We start from the raw sequence: 19,672 nt of genomic DNA on the forward strand, positions 1-19,672 counted from the left end.
GTTATGATCAGACAGATATGACAGACAGAAACAGACTCCTACCAGGGAGTTGTGCAGAGCAAGAAGATCCCCCTGCACCTCCTTTTCTCCTGGCTGAGCCCCTTCAGCTGCTCCTCATCACACTTGTGCTCCAGCCCCTTCCCCAGCTCCATTCCCTTCTCTGGACTCACTCTGGCCACTCAATGTCTTTCTTGTTGTGAGAGATCCAAAACTGAACCCAGGACTGGAGGTGCCCTAGCAGTGCCCAGCACAGGGGGACACTCACTGCCCTGGTCCTGCTGCCACACTATTTCTGACACATGAAGGACTTGCAGTAAGCTACGTGCTGGTGGAACTGCGGTGTCATATGATATCACCTTCTCTTCTTTCTTCTCCAAGTTTTTGTTAGAAATTTTAGCCATAAAATATAGAAAACTTAATCCTGCTTATTGTGTCCTTTCAACCTCTTAAGTGACTTTCTGAAGAGGATGCAAATGGAAACTTCAAATAAGACTCACGATTCAGTTATGATGTCTCAGTAGCCACTTTTCATCTTTTAAATAAAACAGGATGATCACAAACTGCATAGGTCGGCTTTTACGCTGTAGGGGCCTTTTAGCTGATTCATCTGCAGGAGTACAAGTGCTTACTAAACACAAATTCTAACTGTCTAAGTACTCTGTCAGGTAGAGCTCCCTTCCCCAGAAGGTCAGGAGCAAGAATAATGCCATATTCAGCTGATTACATTGCAATTGGGCACCCTTGGACTTAATTCCCAGATACTGCAACCCATTCTATATTTACATCATTTAATGGACATGTAAGTTTACAATACAACATCTCCTAATTTTTGGACATGGAGGGGAGGGCTACAAAACAGCCTGTGCTGGGTTATGAGATGAAAACGGGTCAGTGATCCAATATTTTCTTACAAAGCACTGGGTGAGCAACACTAACTGGCAGTAAAGGTGATAGTAGGTGACAGGACAGATTCTTAGGATTGATTAAGGACCATAAATCCACTGAGTCCTCTCTTCAAAGACTGCCAGTGGGGTGAGGGAATACTTGGGTGGCCAGGAAAAAGCATTCAACAGTATAATCAAAATCTGGCAACATCTCTGTGTCACACGTTCATATTGGCCAATTTCCAGTTGGCAGAGCTATACAGGGTCTATAGGGTCTAAAACAAGAGAGCACAGAGAAGTCTACACTGATGACTGAAAAACAGGAATGCAAAGATGACACAGAAATACTGTCTTCTCCATTCAATGCAGAACTCAAGTGCTTCTGAAGAAAACTCAGCTGCACTTGTGCTTCTATCTTTTCATTTCCCTCTGGGCTGAGACTGCTTTTTGCAGAACCAGTAACCCCAATAGTACCTTGCATGTTCTTCACCTTTATCCAAGCAGGCCTGCCTGGATCCAAGATCTGTTGCTACAACACCAGACACAGAAATGGTGTGTTTAAGGTTCAGCTAGGAGAAAGCTTATGGTGTCCCAAGAGAAGTTTGTTAAACCACAGAAGGGTTTGTAGAACAACTAACCTAAAATGGAGTTTTCACCTGGCAGAAAAGCCAAGGATGGCTTAAGTTCTGAGGCACTCAGGACTACCAGAGTCTGAAGGAGGCACTCATTCCTCTTCAGGAGGAAGGGAAATGAGCTTATCTCTTGGCACAAAATCTGCCCCACTGTCCACAGCCCTTGTGATCTGCTGTAGCCCATCACTGGCAATGCAAACAATTAAATCTGGTTACAAAGAGGTTACAAAGCCCAAAGGAAGTAATTTGGGCATTTGTACTTTGCCTACTCTGAGGTGTATACCAAGGCACATCCTAGACTGACCCACTGCTTTCCTTCCTTTTTTTTTTTTTCTTTGAGAGACTGCTATTGCATAAAACCCACAAAGCCATAAAGGCAGTACTAAAGAAAAGCATCATAAAACTTACAGAACTTACTACAGCCTAGGAAAATTGCTGTATTTATGTCACGAACACTGCTAAACATAGCACAGGAAAACTTCCTTTTCCCTTCCTGCCCACCCCACGCATGGCTGACAGCTACATTTGTCAGATTCACAGCCTCACAGTTAAAAAAAGAGGTTAACTTCCAAAATTAAAATCACCTCCTTCAGCAATGTGAAGAGAGTCACTATACTAGTTAAGATGTAATTTATATTCATCTCTCTCCTTATGTGTATGACATATACTGAACCTAAAAGCAAGTTTTGAAAATAGATCTTTTTAATATATACTAAAAGTGAGAAATTCCTAGAATATTTGCCTTTTTATCCTGTCATAGGAAACTGAGTTTCTTTAACAACAAAAAGACGGATCTGTTGCTGGAGTTTGACTATCCATTAAAAAAAAAAAAAAAAAGGCAAAAATACAATGCCAATATTTTAGAATCCTGCAGAAACTGTGTTTTAAAAAACATCCCACCAAAATGGATCAGTTCTAAACTGCAAGCTTAAAGCACTCAAAGACTTTAGCACCCTCAGTGCTTTTTCTTATAGACCTTTTCAGACCACAAAGACGAAAATTTATGGTTTTGTGTGCCTAAATTTAGCTTTCAAAAGCAGATCCAATATGCTGACTCAGCTTATGTATTTCAGCTCTACATATTCCATTGGGTCAGACTATCAGGCTATAAAACAGGGAAATTCTAATTACACGAAGAAAAGAAATGGAGGAATAGTCAAAATCATCCTGCTATTGAGCTAACTGCAGGCAACAAGGAGGGCATTAAGTAGATCAGCTCATCAATAATGGAATATGGAGACTTCCAACACTAAGTAGGTCAGTGGTACATATTTCTGTTTTACCCTTGGACAGTCACTCAGTAGCCTGCTCACAGTGAGCTCCCACTGCCTTCCTTCCTTCTCTTCTTACCAGACAGTCTTCAGCATCACAAAATTCACCAAATCCTCCCATCCCTGTAGAGAACTCATGATCAGAAAAATGTGTGGGGATTGGAACTGGATAGCTGAGGCTGTCACCCAGGGATGCTGCATTGAGAGGTGCACTGGAATTGTTTATTATCTGTCAGCTAGAGGTTTGTAAGGAGAGTGCTCTGTGTGCTTGCTAACTGATACAATTCTGCATAAATCCAATCCTGATTCCTGTATTTAATGGAAAGCCTCCCATATTGCAGAGACTATCACAAATCCATGGAATTTTTCCAGCAACTTGAGTGGGTTCTAAATCAATATCTAGCATGATTTAACCATAACATTTTGTGGTACTTATATGAAGCAATACTGATGGCTGTGTTACTCTTGGTTCTTTGGCTATGAAAATACCAGCAGAAGAATGGAGATGCACTATTTTGAAAGTCCCACTTTTCCTTAGAGGCTGCAATAAATTATTTTTCATTATTTCAGTTAAAGGAAATTTGCTCTTTCTTCCTCTTTTTCAAATTGTTGCCACAGGGATATAAGCAGAAAACTGCCCATCCAGCCTACCTGATACTTGCTGAGTCAGTGCTGAAACTATTTCAAAGCTGACAGAAGAGGAGCTGTCCAGTTCAAAGCCAACATCATCCAGCCCTGCAGGAGGGTAGCACAAGTGGAAATGCAGAAGCAAGTGTCTATTCCAAACTGTGGGCAACCATGACATCTAATAGCTCCTGTAAAAACTGACTAACAGAAATCTGCAGCAGGATCCTTGCTGGCCACAGAAATAACCAGGCAGGAGAGCCAAAGGCTGTGTAGAAAGACAAACAAATTATTAATCCTTGAAAAGATTTAATGGGCAATATTTTTACTGTCACCAAACTAAATAGGGAAAAAAACCCAACAAAGTTATTATTTCTCTAGGTCTATGGAGATGGTGACAGCTCAGTGTGGCATATCACATATAGGAAAACTGAGTGATTCAATAACATCACAATTCTAAAGAGCAGGTATTAGTTTGGTAATTTCAACTGTTAACTAACACTTCTGATTTGGGCTAGCATGGCCACCACTAATGCAGAATACTTTAGCTGTTCTCTATTCAGAAGTTTCACTGAGAGTATCATAAAAAAAATCTATTTCTATCTCCTAAACGCTACAAAACATTCCTTATTACTTCTGTTAAATCAAAACATTTATTCGAAGATGCATCTGAAATTAATAAATACTCTAGAACATAAAAGTTTTAAGTCTAATGTATTTACCACCCCAGGGTGCTTTTCATTTGTTCTCCTCACTCTTCTTAACTGAACAAGTAATTTACGTGAGTAGTGAAAATTATCTTATTGTGCAGCTTTTAATCTATTATTCAATAGCTAAAAGGAAAGTAAAAGTCACCCTTTTGTATCAATAATTCAGCCTCGATGCTAATGCAGCCATTCAGCTGCCCCTCTCACAAGGGCCCCATGCATTTTTAATGTGTTGGCTCTTTGTTAGGAGGTCAAAGATGTGAATTGTGATTAGAAACACAGTTACCAGGTGAGGGAAGGTCAACTGAAGAAAATATTCCTATTGCAAGTGGAACAAATTAAACTGCCAGGAGTGTAAAGGAAAACTGCACAGTAGGGTCCTCAGTGCCTGACTTTGCTGAGGACCAAAAAGATAAAGCCCAGCTGCCAAGGCTGGCCTGGCTGGTAAAGAACCAGAAGCTCTCAGCAGTGCCAGTGGGGCTGAACAAACTTCAGCCAGCTTGGTCTGATGGGGCCATACAGGATGTGCCAATTCAGCCTCTCCTCAGGTACTGCTTGTTACCCTGCCTGGATCCAAACCCACATGCTGGGACAGAGACTCTCTCCAGAACACCATAGACAGAGATCAAGGGACTGATGACAGCACTTATTTCGCTCAGAGCCAAATTTGTACTGGTTTGGATGGTGCTATAATTTGGATGCACTAAACTTCAACCCTGGGCTGCCTGGACCAGGTCTCACCATCTAATAAATCCACCCCATCTCTTTAGCTTTACTTCCACCGAGGCATATTTGAGAATTGTTCCTTAAACACCACAACAGTTTTGAAGGCTCCAGGGCATGGATGGCTTCCTTGGTCTACCTTTCTTGCAATGTGTGAATCAAGCACCTACAAGAAAAAGAACTTGGTTAGCAAGGCTTTTTTTCCTGCTAATAACTCCCTCTGAGAGTGGAATTTTCTCTACTAGTATGGTTGTCTTTGGAAAAGATTAGCATGTCAAGAAACCTCTTCAGGAGGACTCCACAACCTCTGAACACAGGAAGGCACCATCTCCTCTCCAGGGTGACACAGAACACTCCTGAACTGACACTAGAGACACAGATGAACTTTTAGGCCTCTCCCAAAAAGGCGTGCATGTGACCCTGATACCAAGCAGCTGCTGGTATCTTTGCATGCCTTCTCATTCTGTCAGACTGAGGGGTTCTGGTGCAGATTGAACCCTGCTCACATATTTGTGGAATAAAGAATTCCTTCCCCAGTATGAGGCTGTCCCAATCAATGCTACTCCTCTGCTAAAGGGTCAACAAGTCAGCTGAAGTTCTGTACTGGAAATGGTTCAAATTTATTTTTACCTCTTTAGGTTTAAACTCTGTGTGACCCAGCATATTTTAGGGCAGAAAAAGTAAAGGATTTGCCTTTATTCATCATGGCTCAAAATGAAGCCAATAAATTTTTATGTAACATTTGGCAATTTCTCTCTATTGCTGTCCAGCCTTTTTCAATAAGAGGAAGTGCTATTAATTTGTTCCTGAGAGTGGAAGCATTCATTTTACATCTGGAGTTGCTCCAGATGGAAATAGAGCTTGTTTCTCTGTGTGTCACATCTCTGCTTCATGTAGATTTCCATTCCAGTGGAGCTCAGCAAAAACTTACACAGACCTATATAACAGTTATTTACTACCAAAACACACAATTAGCGTTACAAATACACTAAAGAGGTAAAAATGAGCAGGATTTTGTAAGCTTTAGCACCAAGTTGACCACGAAAAACCTTCAGGCAAAAGTAAATTGCAATTTTAGTTTTGCAGGAGCAAAGAATAAAGATCATGTAACCATTTCTCTTGCTGCCATGACCATGTGTTCCAGACGTGGATGTTTGATTTCCTCCCCCTTTACCCTCCTTCTCCTCACATGTTAAGTGCTGTATAAATCAGGATCAAGTTTTGGGGCTGTACTCCAAAGGGCTGGAAATAATGTCTAGAAATGACAATGCAAAACAAGCACCCACAAATAGATCCAGACAGATGGAACAGTACAAGGATAATCAGAGCACTCATTGGCCTTTCAGAAATGGAAGTGTCATCAAGGTTTTCATATTTTAGGAATGGACTTCCAAACACAAGAAGCCCCACGGAACAAAACATTACATTTTTTTATTGGAAGCGTAAGAAGGAGACAGAGCACACTTTAATTGTTGACTAATCATAAACAAGAATCAGTATTTAAGTAGATTAAGACACAACTGACAGCAGAGATTGGCCCTCAGAAGCCTTGGAAGCAGTGTCAACCACCAAATCGTGGATCTCACAGAGCAAGAGAAATGAGGGAAAATACACAAAGCAACACGTATTTGGGTTTGCATAATCAGATAGAAAAATACTGAATTCAAATTACATTATTCTGAGTAGATATGAAAAGGCAAGACTGTGCTTATCAAGGCCAGAGGAACGGCAAATTTTGATACCTTAGAAGTAATATAAACAGAACATGAGCTACAGCCTTAGATATATGGATAAAAGGATTTTATGCACAGAATAAAACAGATGCAGACACAGCCTGGATATGAGAGCAGACAGAGAAATTTGAGTCTGAGAGCAGTGCAGTGACTTGCAAGATAGTGGGCTGTACCAGCAAAAGAAAGAGTTGCCTCAGGAAAATGAATTGCAAACATACTTAGAGCAGTTTGCTACTTACTCTTGGTTGCTGGGAGCTTGTTTGCTGACCCTAACTTTAGCAAGTCAGCAAATACACCATGGATGTGCAACACAAAGATGACATAGGGCTCATTGCAACCCAGACTGTGCCTTGCAGACACAGCCAGCTTGTGCTTGGTAATCAATGAGCCAGATGCAACTGGAGCACTGCTAACTGCCTGGAAATGATGCATTTTTAAAAAACTGAACCATTTGAGAGACTGTATTGCATTCATTACCATTTCAATCAACAGCAGCACAATGCAGCACGATGAGATTTAAATGACTATCCAATATAAATAATCTGAAAGGCTCACAATAGCTGGGGCAGAGATTATTTACAGATTATTTCATTATAGGCTTCCTATTTGGCTAAGATTTTGCACATGTCCCATGCTTCAGCCTTAGTTGTGTAGGCAGCTCTTTCAGTGAGAGAGATAAGAAAAGAAATAAGGTTGAGGGAGGCATAATGGAGGCATGGAAAATTGATTTTCAGACTGACTGTGACCTTGACTCAGAGGTTGAACACGAGCTGTGAAGCAGACAATGAGGACAGGAACAAGCTGCAGACAGCAAAACAGCAAACTTTGTTTGGAATTAGAGATTACAGACAAACTCTGACAGCCTGTCACAGCCCCCATAATCAAGTGCAGTAAGCATGTGATGATATTTTAACTTGCAGAGATCGTTGGGTGTTTATGAAAGCACAACAGAGCTCACACACTATTTCTCTCAGAGATAGCAATTCAGAAGGATGTTATTCAAGCCACATGCACCAGTCATTTTATCACATTCTGATAATTTCATTTGTTCACATGCTCATAAAATATTTAATCTAACTCATTTTCTGCTCTGAAATTTTTATGATGGGTCTGAAGTAATGCAAAGTTTTACGGAAAGAATGCAGTCATGAACGAAGAGAAAAACGCTGGTTTCTGATAAACCATGTATGATGTAGTTGAGAAAAGCAGGGAAGAGTGCTAGAGTAGTTTAAAATGTGCAGTTTGTCACCGAGTTATGGGGTCAACAAAAACTGTTCAGAACTAGAGAACAACCAAGGATGATGTTATGACTGCAGGACTGTTTCTCCAGCAAGAAGCAGATAAAGGGGCTCTGTTATTTTCTTTCTGTACCTTTTCTATTGTGTAGCTCAGGGAAAGAAGGAGCTAGCAAGTTAGGCTAGGTCCACACTCAGAATGCTTTCTCAGCACAGGATCATGTATTATTATAATATTATGCAGTATATTATGCTGGCACAGCACTCCAAGGCAGATGCAGCTTATAACAGAAGAAAAAAAAAAGTTTTTTACAGTGTAACTTCTTGATTAGCTGGGAGTGACAAGTTATTTTTATGCACAAGTGACTTCTGGCAACTTCACTATTTGTTGGGTCACAAGGACCAGCCAGGTGCTCATAACTGTGCCATCACAAAATCTGTAGAACAGCCCTGGCCTTTGAGCCATGTGTGAACCTCTACTCTACCTAGAAAACGCTTCTTCAGCTTCTTAAGACCTCTAGAGTGGCACACAAATGTTGGAAAAGGACTGGGAACATGAAGTAGATTTTTTCCCTGTCTAAAGTTCATTCTGACACAGACTATGAATTTGAGTCCCACAAGCAAACAAAACTGCACAGTGTTCAGAGATATAATATTGCAGCATCAAGGTCCTCTGGCCCTTGCACAGAGATCCTCTGAGCTCACAGGACACCAGCATGGCTGCAGTATTTCTATATGGGTGATCAGTCTTCAGCAGGATTGAAACCCAACCCAGTAGTATTGGGAATTTTCTATAAAATGTGTTTCTGAATAGAAATCACAGTATTTATATTTCTTAGTGTGCAGTACTGTGCTCAAGGTGCCATTCTGAAATGGTACATGCCCTGAAACTGAAATGACTGGAAAATAGAACCCCTCAGTTTAGATAAAAATCAGGCCAATTCATGATTACAGTTTTTTAGAACAATACTTTTTTATGGAAAGGGATTTTTTGCATATCTCCATGGTGGACCATTAAGATAGAATATCTGCCTGTTCTGTGCATGCTGATTATGATCAATTCTGTTTTACTGTAAAATCTTCTAGGTACTGGGACACTAGTCTTATTTTCCTGGAAGCATTTTTTTATTGTTCCAGTAAAACTGCGTTTTCATAAATAATATTTAAACGTTTGAAAAGCAGCATATTCTCCATCTGAATATCATACCATCATAAAATTCTCAGCTAACTGTCAATCTACACAACCAGCCAGAGCATTTAGCTCGGTGTGATAGCAGAGCTATTAAATAACCTTGGCATCAAGGTTACAGCAGTTCAATGGCCAGGCTAGACAAAGAATGCTTCAGGGCATTCCCTCACGGTACAAATAGCTCTTGCAAAGGTCCTGCCTCAATTTCCCATTCCCAATGTCTACTTAAATTAATCAGCTTTTTTTTTTTTTTTTTTTTTTTTTTTTTTTTTTGGGAGGGGGGTCGCAGGGCAGAGGTGGGAGGGCACTGTAGTCTCTGTTCACCTCTTAACTGATGTTGTTATTAAGCTTCCAGTTCAGACTTCTTGCCTTAGAATCAGCTTCTCCTCTTCCTCTTCAATAGCAATCAGCTGGTTTTCTCCAGCTTGGAGGGACCATATTAGCCCAATCTTCCATCAGATACATGTTCAGCTTCACTCATCCAACCACTCTCGATTCTCAGGCATATCTTTGTCCCAGATGAGAGAAGGAGAAATCTTACAATGCAAGATTCTGTATGCCTAGCCCTTAGGGGGACAGTGGCCCTATATTCTAACTTGCTCCTGACATTAATAACTCCCAAGACACACTTTTCTCTAGCAAAGGCTACATCAAATATTTTTAAAACAGATTTCCTTAGGCACATGATGAATTGATCTTGCAAAACATCCCTTCTGGCCTTAAAGGCCCAGTGTTCAAAGTATGTACAACGAGGCTTATAAATTTGTCTGATAAAAGTCACACCAGAAAAAGATAGAAAAAACATCAAATGGGATTGTAGGAGGAAGGAATTCAGAGTCAGAACATCACTGGATCTATCACACAGTTTTAATTTTAATTTAACGGGTAAAGTGGAGATGTGAAAACTTTATCATGAAAGGGGACCAGCTCAGGAACTGAGTCATTTAACAATGCCAGTAAGGACTGAGCTGATATTCACTCATAAACTCTAGGGAATCTGCAGATGAAATGACTGTGCTGCTGCCTAGGAAATACTAAAAAGTCGGGCGTTTTGTAAGAAAAACTTAGTAGGGATGATGGTATCGGAAGTTACAGGCTACAATTGCCAAGACCCGAAAATTCAGCTACCAGACCTACCCATGACCCTGCTGCAGCCCTGCCCTCTCCTCTCGCCCCTGCCGCTGCTCTGCTGTGCCACCTCGTGCTGGCCAGCTGAGAGTGCTGCACGGAACGAGAACCTGCACGTCATTAAAATCCTTCATGTCAGACTGCCTGAGAGCAGAGCAATGCACACCTGTGCCCGGAGACACAGCTGTAAACATGGAACGCTGCACTGTCAAAATCCTTTCTGTATTCTGGTGTGTGAAGGCCGAGATGCTCACGGATGTTTTCAGACTTTCAGTGATTACGGGCAGAGTTTTGAGTTCTTGGCAATTCAGATAGGTAAGATCTTTTTCTCACAATTACTACCAGAGTCATTGCACTGTCTGCTGTTCTTGTCCTCTGGGCTGTCCAGCAGCATGTCCCAGGGCCCAGAGCACGGAACACACATTCAGAAATTCCCTGTCCTTTACAATTTTGATGCTGATGTGTAGTATTTTGAATAACCACGCGACCACCAAATGTTTTTTACTTACCTCACTTAAAATGGATGACACTTATTTATCTCTCCAGGGTGACAGAGCTTTGGCGTGATTTTTCACAGCAGATGGGGCTTTAGAGATCTGCAAACATTGCTGTAACAAACTGGCAGAAACACCTTTCTGACAACAGGGCACACGCTAGGAGATTTGCAGAGCACATTCAACAGAAGGAAGCACAGCAATCCAAACGGCTGAAGAAGGTCTTTGCATTTAGCAGATTTTCATATCATTTGTTGAGGCATATTCTAAACCTCTGATTTTTTTCGGGAGCTGCCGACATTCAAGTTATATTGGGACTTTCAGGTGCCAAACCCCTCTATTTTGGCAAGCATGCTGAATGACTTGGGCATGGTGAAGAAACTCTAAGCAAAAAATCGTAGAAATTGTACAGCTTGGGAGTCAGCCTGATAAACCCCTCACTGCAGTCGACGTGGCCTCATGAGAGGAGGAAAGCCCAGTCAGAAAATGCATTTATTCTGTAAAAATGCCTCTCGGAGGGGACGTGCCCAGGGCCGGGAGCCGGAGGCAGCCGCCAGGGGTCAGGGCTCCACCAGCCGTGCTGCGCTCGGGCTCCGAGCAGCGCCACGGGGGGAAAAACAGCCTCCAGACCGAGGAAAACAAACTGCAGCAAAGCGTATAAACATCACAAATTCCTGTGCTGGCCTGCCAGATACCGCTGCACTATTTGTGTTTGGGATTCTCAAAGGATTAGGTCTCCTCCTTGCTTGGGAAGCGTGCCTGGGTCAGCCGAGCAGGCAGGAATGCAGATATCCCCAGCACTTCGAGCACGGGTACAAACTGGGGAGGCATTTCTGCTACTGCCTAGGGACACTGACAAGATCATTGTGTTCACGAGATCCTAAGCATCCGTTTCTGAGTAAGAAAAACCCCTCGAGTATTGAAGGAGTATCTTATATTTATATTCCCAGTTACATAAAACATAAAGATAGTAAGGGGACAATAACTGTTTTTTACTGAAGTAACCCACCTCTAAGCACATTTCAAATTTTTTCTGGTTTCTGGGGTGACTTTTAGCAGTTGAATTTCTAAGCCCTATCTCTAAGCCCTATTTTACTGAGAACTGGGTGAGAGTGAGCTCCCACTGACACAGAGATGGCTTTGGTGACCTAAGTCCCCCCTGTACATCAGGCAGGCTGCCCTCCACTGCCTGCCAGTCGCAGTTCTGGTGCCTGCTCCTCACAATGGGTAGAGGTTGCACAAGGGAATCAAGAGTGCAGCAAGAGCCATGCTCTGAATTGCATCCACGAGAACCTGTTAGTCCCAATACACCTGAGAGGTGTCTCAGCTGATCTGATAATGTTTTTTAGGAGTACCTTCAGCAGGTACTTACAAGAACAATCCAGGGGAGGAGTAGGCATATTCTTTCCTCTACCTCCTCATTCAACCTGGACTTCTTCACATTAGTGCCTTCCAACCCATGAAGAGAGAGTTATTTAGATGAGCTCGGGAGAAGGACTCTTCCTGCAAGAGGACACAAATGACAGCAGAAACAGATTGATCTGTCCAAATGTATTTGCTCTGTTTTAGTGCCACTGCTGCCTGTGACAGCAGCAGGGACAGAGATGTCACAGGAAAGGAATAGGACAAGAACAAAGAAAGGGAGAGCTGAGAGGCTTGGGCTGAGTAGGAGGGGCAGTGGGAAAGCTGCAGATGGTAGGACAATATTAAAGCAGAAAAGAACTGGTTGTAGCTTTCCACCTTCGGTTCTTTAAGTGAGATTCCTCTGCAAAAAGCCTGGGAAATATCACAAGCATCACTGGAAAGAATCACGAAAAACTATAACCATGTTTTTAGAAACAGTGAGGGATTTGGAGATTACTTATCTCATGAAAATTCAGAAGCCTAATGACAAAACTCCTGCTAAAAAAACACTTGCAGGAAGATGCAGATGGCGTATGGTACATAGCTGGCAAGTTACTCTAGACTAGTTTGTCCAAACAACAGGAAATTCTCACACCATAGCTAATCTGACCCTGGTTGCATTCTGGTGGTGGCTAGATTTTATTTCTGGTTTTAATTATTTTCTTTCATTCACTTACCAATATATTTAAAATAAAAACCTGAAACAAATGTGTGAACATTTAAGATGTTTTTGCTTATATTGCAGGTGCAGCACTGAAGAATCTGTAGATATGGATGCACCCCCAACACAGCATAGCATGACAGTTCCATGATGTTATACCAAGACCAGAATCAACAAGGATTTCTCTCTGGAGAGCTCACCAGAGTGTTGCAGCAGAAAATCATGCCAGTCTGTTGGAATGACAGGCACATTTAGGAGTTCTGGACAGCCACATACCCCTGAAGCCACAGTTGCAGATGGCTGATAACTAATACTCTTTTTAAAAAACGAAACCAAACCCAAGTTCAGTAAGATTTTGAAAAATTCATGCCATGATAAAGTTTAAGAAAAAAATGACAGCATATTTATGTCCCATTGTGCCACATAACAATTGAAAATATCACTATATTTTTAAAACACAGGTATGTGCAGAATGAGCTTTCATTTGGGAAGCTGTTACGAAGAAGTAAAATTGTTTTCTGTTGTACTGATTTTTCTTTAATTTTAGAGAAAAGCTTTATATATTTTATGGCAACCAAGCCACAACGTTCTGATTATACTGGTATGGCAAGATTTACTGCCTAGGAAAAGGTATTTTTAAAACAAACAAAAATATCAGAAAGCAGACTATAGTATGCCCTATATTGTCTGAAGACATGTGCTTATCATAGCAGAAATTGTGAGTAGAATAATGAGTTATATATGAAAATCACCATCAAAAAAGTTTGATTCCATTTTAAAGGAGAGTAAATATGCTTTTAATATCCATGATGACAAACTACATTTAACCTTATATGAAGTTTTCTTTTCCTAATTGAAAAACTGTTCTCAAAATACTGGGTAAGGTGCACTGTTAATCCAGTTTTCATTTTTTTGTGGCATTCTTGGAGGTAGTTTAACAGAGCAGTCATTTTCATACCTCAGTTCAAATCTGGTCATGGCTGACTTATATTTTGAGAATAAATTGAAAAAAACAACTATACTTTATAGAGAAAACCTGATGATTAAATGGTCCCCAGTGGCCATGGTGTGTTTGTAGAGATCTTTACAAGCTCCTAGTTAATAACCTGTCTTGGACAGTATTTAGGGGCAGTATCTTTGCCCTGAGATTTGCTGTCATGGGAAAAAGTGGAAGGAGGACACGAGGCTGGGAGCTGCAGAAAGGGAAAAATACCTTGGGTTAGATGTCTGAATTTTGATGTCAAAAATTAATTTCTACCTTTGATCGTGAATAATGTAAAGAATATATAACCACAGTATTTAAGAGATGTCTGCTTTTTGCAGAATCTGAGGTATAAAATGCATGATACAGCAGGACTATGAGGCTATAAAGTGAAATCACATCCCCTAGCTGTGGAGCTTTCTCAGTATTACTCAACACTTATGAAGAAGAGAGCTTCTCTCTCCAACACCCCAGGACAGCCAGCACAAATCAGCTTTGAGAATGCAGTCATTTTACCACAAGTATCTCCTGAAAATATAGATTATAAGTGTCTAGGGCCCTCTTTCATGGCACACAAAGGTATTTCTGAAGACTGCTTAGAAATTGCCATTTAACCTACAAAAGCCTGAAATGCCAACGAGTTTGTTGTACAGGCGTTTTTCCCTAAAATACTAAGTGACACATTAGAATTGACCTAACCAAATAATAATAAGCATAGAGTTTAATACTCCAGCAACACAGTCTGTACAAAAACTACTTGTTCCTCACACAAGTGATCCCTTTCCTTTTGCAATTACCACAGTTGCCTCCTTTACCACCTTCAGCTCACCAACATCTCTTGTAAAGAAGAGCCCAGAACCTTGAGGGGACAGAGGCAGAATTTCTCATCCTTGTAGCACACTGCACATCTCTTCCCTGGATTTCAGATTGAGTAACTGACTTGGTGGAGGAAAACAAAGGCAACAGAAAGAAAAAAGTCATCTTGCTCCCACATAGCAAAGGAGACAGCATTTCAGTGGAGACTATTATTTCTCCTACCCACCCCACAGGCACAGAGCAAGAAATTATTTGCCTAACTTTATTTACCTCCCTGGTGTCTTTCTCCTGCTGCTGCTGCTCTTCTCCCTCTAAGCCCAGCTCATCTGTAACAGCTAACCAATTCCTGCAGCTGTCTGCAAACCAGAGGGAACAAATGCAGACAGGACAGATGGGCTTTTACTGCTCTTATGTAGGTCCAGCATGGACATAAACAGCCTGTCCTGGATGGCATCCTGTCCCTCCAGCATGTTGAGTGCTCCACTTATCTTGGTGTCACTGGCAAACTTGCTGAGATGCACTTGGTCCCACTGTCCATGTTAAACAGGGCCAGTCCCAAAGCCAGCCCTGGAGGAATGTCACTTGTCACTCTCCAACTGTACACTGAGCTGTTGACCACAACATTTTGAGAGTGATCATCCAACAACTTCCTTACCCTCTGAGGGATCCCTTCCACTCTCTGGTTAAGAGCCAAGGATGTCATTGGGACCATATCCAATGCTTTGCACAGGCCCATGTAGATGTGAGTCAACACCAAATTTGTCAGGCATGATTTGCTCCCAGTGAAGCCATGTTGGTTGTCCCAATCACTTCCAATGTTTTCCATATGCCTTAGCACAGTTTCCACAATGATCTGAGCCCATGAGCTTGCTGGGCACAGAGGTGAGACTGACTGGTCTGTAGTTCTCCAGGTCTTCCTTTTTTCCCTTTTTAAGGATGGGGGTTATGTTTCCCCTTTCCCAGTCATTGGGAACTTCACTGGACTGCTGTGACTCCTCAAATATGATTACAGTGGCTCAGCTACTTCATCCACTACTTCCCTCAGGACCTGCAAATGCATGTCCTCAGATTCCATGGACCTTTGCTGCTTCGGGTTGCTTAGATGTACTTGAACCTGATCTTCTGCTACAGTGCACAGCTCTTCATTTTCCCAGTCCCTGCCTTTGCCTTCTGTGACTCAGCCAGTGTGGAGCAAGTTGGAGTCAGCCAAGTGGAGAACTTGTTGGTGAAAACCACTGAAAAAAGCCTTCTCTGTAACCAGGTCTAATGTTTCCTTCCAGACAGAGCTCATGGTTTCCCAAATCTTTCTTTTATCACTGACATATCTATGGAAGTTATTCTTGGTGTCCATGATGTCCTTGACCAGACTTAATTCTAACAGGGCTTTAGCTTTCCTCACCTAATCCCTGTCTGCTTGGACAATGCTGTTGAGGACAACTTCTGTGTTTCTGTTCTTGCTTTCATCCTCATTGACTAATTTTTTCTGGATTTGTTCAGGGGCTTCTTGTTCATCTGTGCAGACTTCCTGGCTTTTTAACCTCATTTCCTCTTTCTTGGGATGCATTTTTCCTGAGCTTGCAGGAGATGATCCTTGAGTAACAACCAGCTTTCTTGGACTCCTCTTCCCTCCAGGGCTTTATCTCATGGCATTCTACCAAGCAGATTCCTTAAGATGCCAAAGCCTGCTCTCCTGAATCCAGGATAGTGACCTTGCTGTGCAGCCTCCTCACACTTGCACTCTGACACTCGAAGGTCCTGGGTTCAATCCATGCTGCCAAAAGAACAACTGTGGATCTGCATTACACACCACGGAAAAAATGCTTGTGGGTAGCCTGTTCTCCTTCTCCCTGTGGAGCTGCATGGCTGCTGATGCAATGCTGGGGAAAGCTCAAAAAGCTTTGGGGCTTAATCAATCTCCATTTAAAGAATCAACAGAAATTTTCCCTCCTCGAGGTCATGTTAAATAAGGTGCTTACTAAGATTGGCTGTAATTGAGTTTAAAGAAGAATCTTTAAATTAAATTTGTTATGTTACCCAAGCAACACCTCTCTAACAAATGAAGGCAGTCTGATGAAATGAATGTGAATGTTAAATATTCACTGCATGTCAGTATTCAATTTCTCATGCAGTATGTAGCTGTGAGAACAGCTCTCTTCAGCCTGCTTTCAGCCTAACATATTGTCATCCCTTTTGGTTTTTGATGGATTTTTTAACATTTCAATGGATGTAGAGGAAAATTAAGATAAAATTCGAAAACTTCAGATTTTTGTGGGTACAAAACTTCAGAGCAGCTTATATGAAGCTGTTCACCAGCTTCCTGTCCTATTTTTGCAAGAATGGAAGCAGTGACCAGTTGTGTCCAGACAAAAATCAGAATAATAACTAAAAGAACAATACCTTTGTGCTGAAGACAACCTCCAAAAAGGGAAAAATGGTTTCTCCTCATCTTATGGTTGAATAAAATGTAAAAAAAATTGTTCTGGAAAAGTTATTTTTAAAAAATTTATTCTGCTCAAGACATCAGTTCTTGACATTCCTTCTTTTAATGCAGAGTTCAGTGGGATTTCAGAGGTATTTTTGGAACTCCCAGCACAAAGACCAGGTACCTGAGTACCCTTAAAAACCCCATGTTAACTGCTGTGATTGGAGAGAGTACTCGCCCTTTTAAATACTGCAGTGCAAATGATCTCATACTGGTAATAATGTCTGAAAAAATGTAGGAAGAAAGAATGTACAATGAGTTGCACAGTACAATGAATTGTCAGATAAAGTGTTCCTTCCAAAAGCAACATGTTAAAATGGCAGTCAGATATCCCAGTCAGATGTAAGGGATGGGATCTTAGACACGAGTCCCAGAATAGTTTGCTTCATTCACAAAATTCCATTGTTCTAGGTAAGTTGGAGCATTTGGTGGCAGGATACTGTAAATGCTGACACTACAGCAAATGCACAAGATGCACGATAAAGTTGCAGGTGAAAGGAGGCATATTTAACAGAGAACAACGTTACATATTCTGACTTTTACTTAAGGAAAAGAATAAAACTCCTGGATTGACAATGTATATGCATAGTACATATATATATATAATAATAAGTGTGTATACACACACTTAAAAAAAGCATTTGTGGAAATTAAGTTCAAGAATAGGGAAGAAATGTGAAGCAGGTACCTTTTAAAAATTGGAGTAGCAAATTTTAAAAATTTCAGTACAAACATGGTTTATTATGTAACTAAGATACATGCACTTATATGCTGTTTAACGTATTTTGTTAACTATTTTTCATATATGCCATATCTAATGTACATATGCTTTATGTATTATATTTTAGTTACCATATACTACATTACATATTAAAGTCTCTTGGATTCAATGTTGTTTGGTCTCTAGTTAATATCACATTATTGTTTTATATGATATTATTGAATTATTATTTTCCAGCTTTGCCAATTCTTTATTCAGAAAAAAACCCCTCCTACTGCTTATGAATAATTTGTTTTCTTTAAATCCCCAGCCTATATCAAAGGCTTATAGAGGCAAAATTAACTTCTCTAGTCCTTCTCCTCTGTGTAGGATAACCTGCCTTATCAATCAATCAGCACTGGGAGAATCAGAATAGCAAGATCAAAATACTGTAATCTTATCCTGATAACCTTATATTGAATATTTAAATGGATTCAGTCGTAAGCATCTGTCACTCAATTACAAGGACTTTTAAAGTCCTTTTAAGAATTTGCTTAATGTTAACATAATTGTAACCCTGCATTAATGTTCCGAAGTAGAAAATTGTAGAAAATGAAAGAAGGAGACCAGTTTTTCCATGATGGTACACCAATATACTGAAAGCTGGCACTATCTGAAATGCAACAGCAGTCATAAAAATGCAAGAAGGTACTAACCCACATATTTCCATCGGGAGTCCTTTAGAAGGTGCATCCTGATTAATGAGGAAGGCAATGATAATGAAAATGAAAGGAACGCGGCTCAGTTGATGATGCATTATAAAGGAGCACCTTATTTAAAACACACGGAACAAAGAAAGGCATGCTGCTGTCATTGCAGAAATTAACAGAACGCCATGAAACACACAGCAGGCGGTGTGCTAGGGATGTGCCAGATGGCAGCCCACGGTGCTCCTCGGTACCTTCTGGCTGAGCACGTCTTGGCACAGGCCAAGGGGGGCGGCAGCGCTCACCTGGCTCTGCAGAATCCCGTTCTGCTCTCCAACGGGCGTGATTCCCGCACACAAACAGCGGCGAATTCCGTCACACACTTCCTACAAACAAACAGCCCTGGGCTGCTTCCAGCTGAGCAGCCTGTGCCCCGGGTCCCCGCTTCTACCACGCCGTTCAGCGAGCACGAAGCGCACACCTGAACCTGTGCGGTTTGAGCACAGCAACTCGAGAGGCTCTGCCAAGCTGGAGAGAGCAGGGCTCACACCTGGCTGCTCACCTGCCTGCAGGGATGCTCCTCCGAGGCAGCCCCAGGTCCTCGGGCCGCCAACACCTGCCTTAAACAAAACTACCCAGGTCCATTCCACCAAGGGGATTTACCTGCTTGGCACCTGTGCCCGCTCTCTCCTCATAGCATATGTGCTCTCCAGCCCCTCATGGCATGTGCCCACCCTCCATTCACAGCACCTGTGCCTGCTCTCTCCTTATGGCACCTGTGCCCCCCTCCCCTCATGGCACCTGTGTCCCCCTCCCCTAATGGCACCTGTGCTCTCCAGCCCCTCATGGCACCTGTGCCCTCTCTCCCCTCACGCAGTCCCTGATGGGACGCTGCTCACAGCCGCTTCACCCCACAAAGCCCCAAATCCTGAGACGTGGGGAGGGTTGAGCAGGAGGGATGGGTGCTCCTGGAGGATGGGGCTGGGAAGGAGCCTGAGGGTGGTCCCCCTAGAGTGGTGGGAGCCACAGCCACAGCTACAGCTGAGCAGAGCCTCTCTCACCTCCCTCAGCGCTGGGGAGGCAGCTCCCTGCACTATCCAGGGGAGAAGACTCGGCTCTTCCATTGCTGGAGGATAGGAAGGCTCTGAAGAAGGATCTGGACAGGCTGGATCGATGGGCCAAGATCAACGGGCTAGATCTATGGGTCAACAGCATAAGGTACAAGATGGCCAAGTGCCACACATTCCCACAACAGCCCCTGCAGCACTGCAGGCTGGGGATAGAGTGGCTGGAAAGTGGC

General features: G+C 42.1%; 1 protein-coding gene across 1 annotated transcript in view; it reads left to right on the forward strand.

Moving 5' to 3' along the window:
- AMER3 (APC membrane recruitment protein 3) overlaps positions 1-17,855 on the forward strand; it is a 41,735-nt gene extending 23,880 nt beyond the window's left edge. The window contains exon 3 of the mRNA XM_088170534.1: positions 12,770-17,855. The gene's annotated coding sequence lies outside the window, so the exon portion shown is untranslated. The remainder of the gene's footprint in view (positions 1-12,769) is intronic.
- The last annotated feature ends 1,817 nt before the right edge of the window (positions 17,856-19,672 follow it).

The sequence above is a fragment of the Sturnus vulgaris genome, chromosome 10, assembly GCF_052056855.1.
Source record: "Sturnus vulgaris isolate bStuVul1 chromosome 10, bStuVul1.hap1, whole genome shotgun sequence".
In the NCBI taxonomy this organism is placed as follows: Eukaryota; Metazoa; Chordata; class Aves; order Passeriformes; family Sturnidae; genus Sturnus; species Sturnus vulgaris.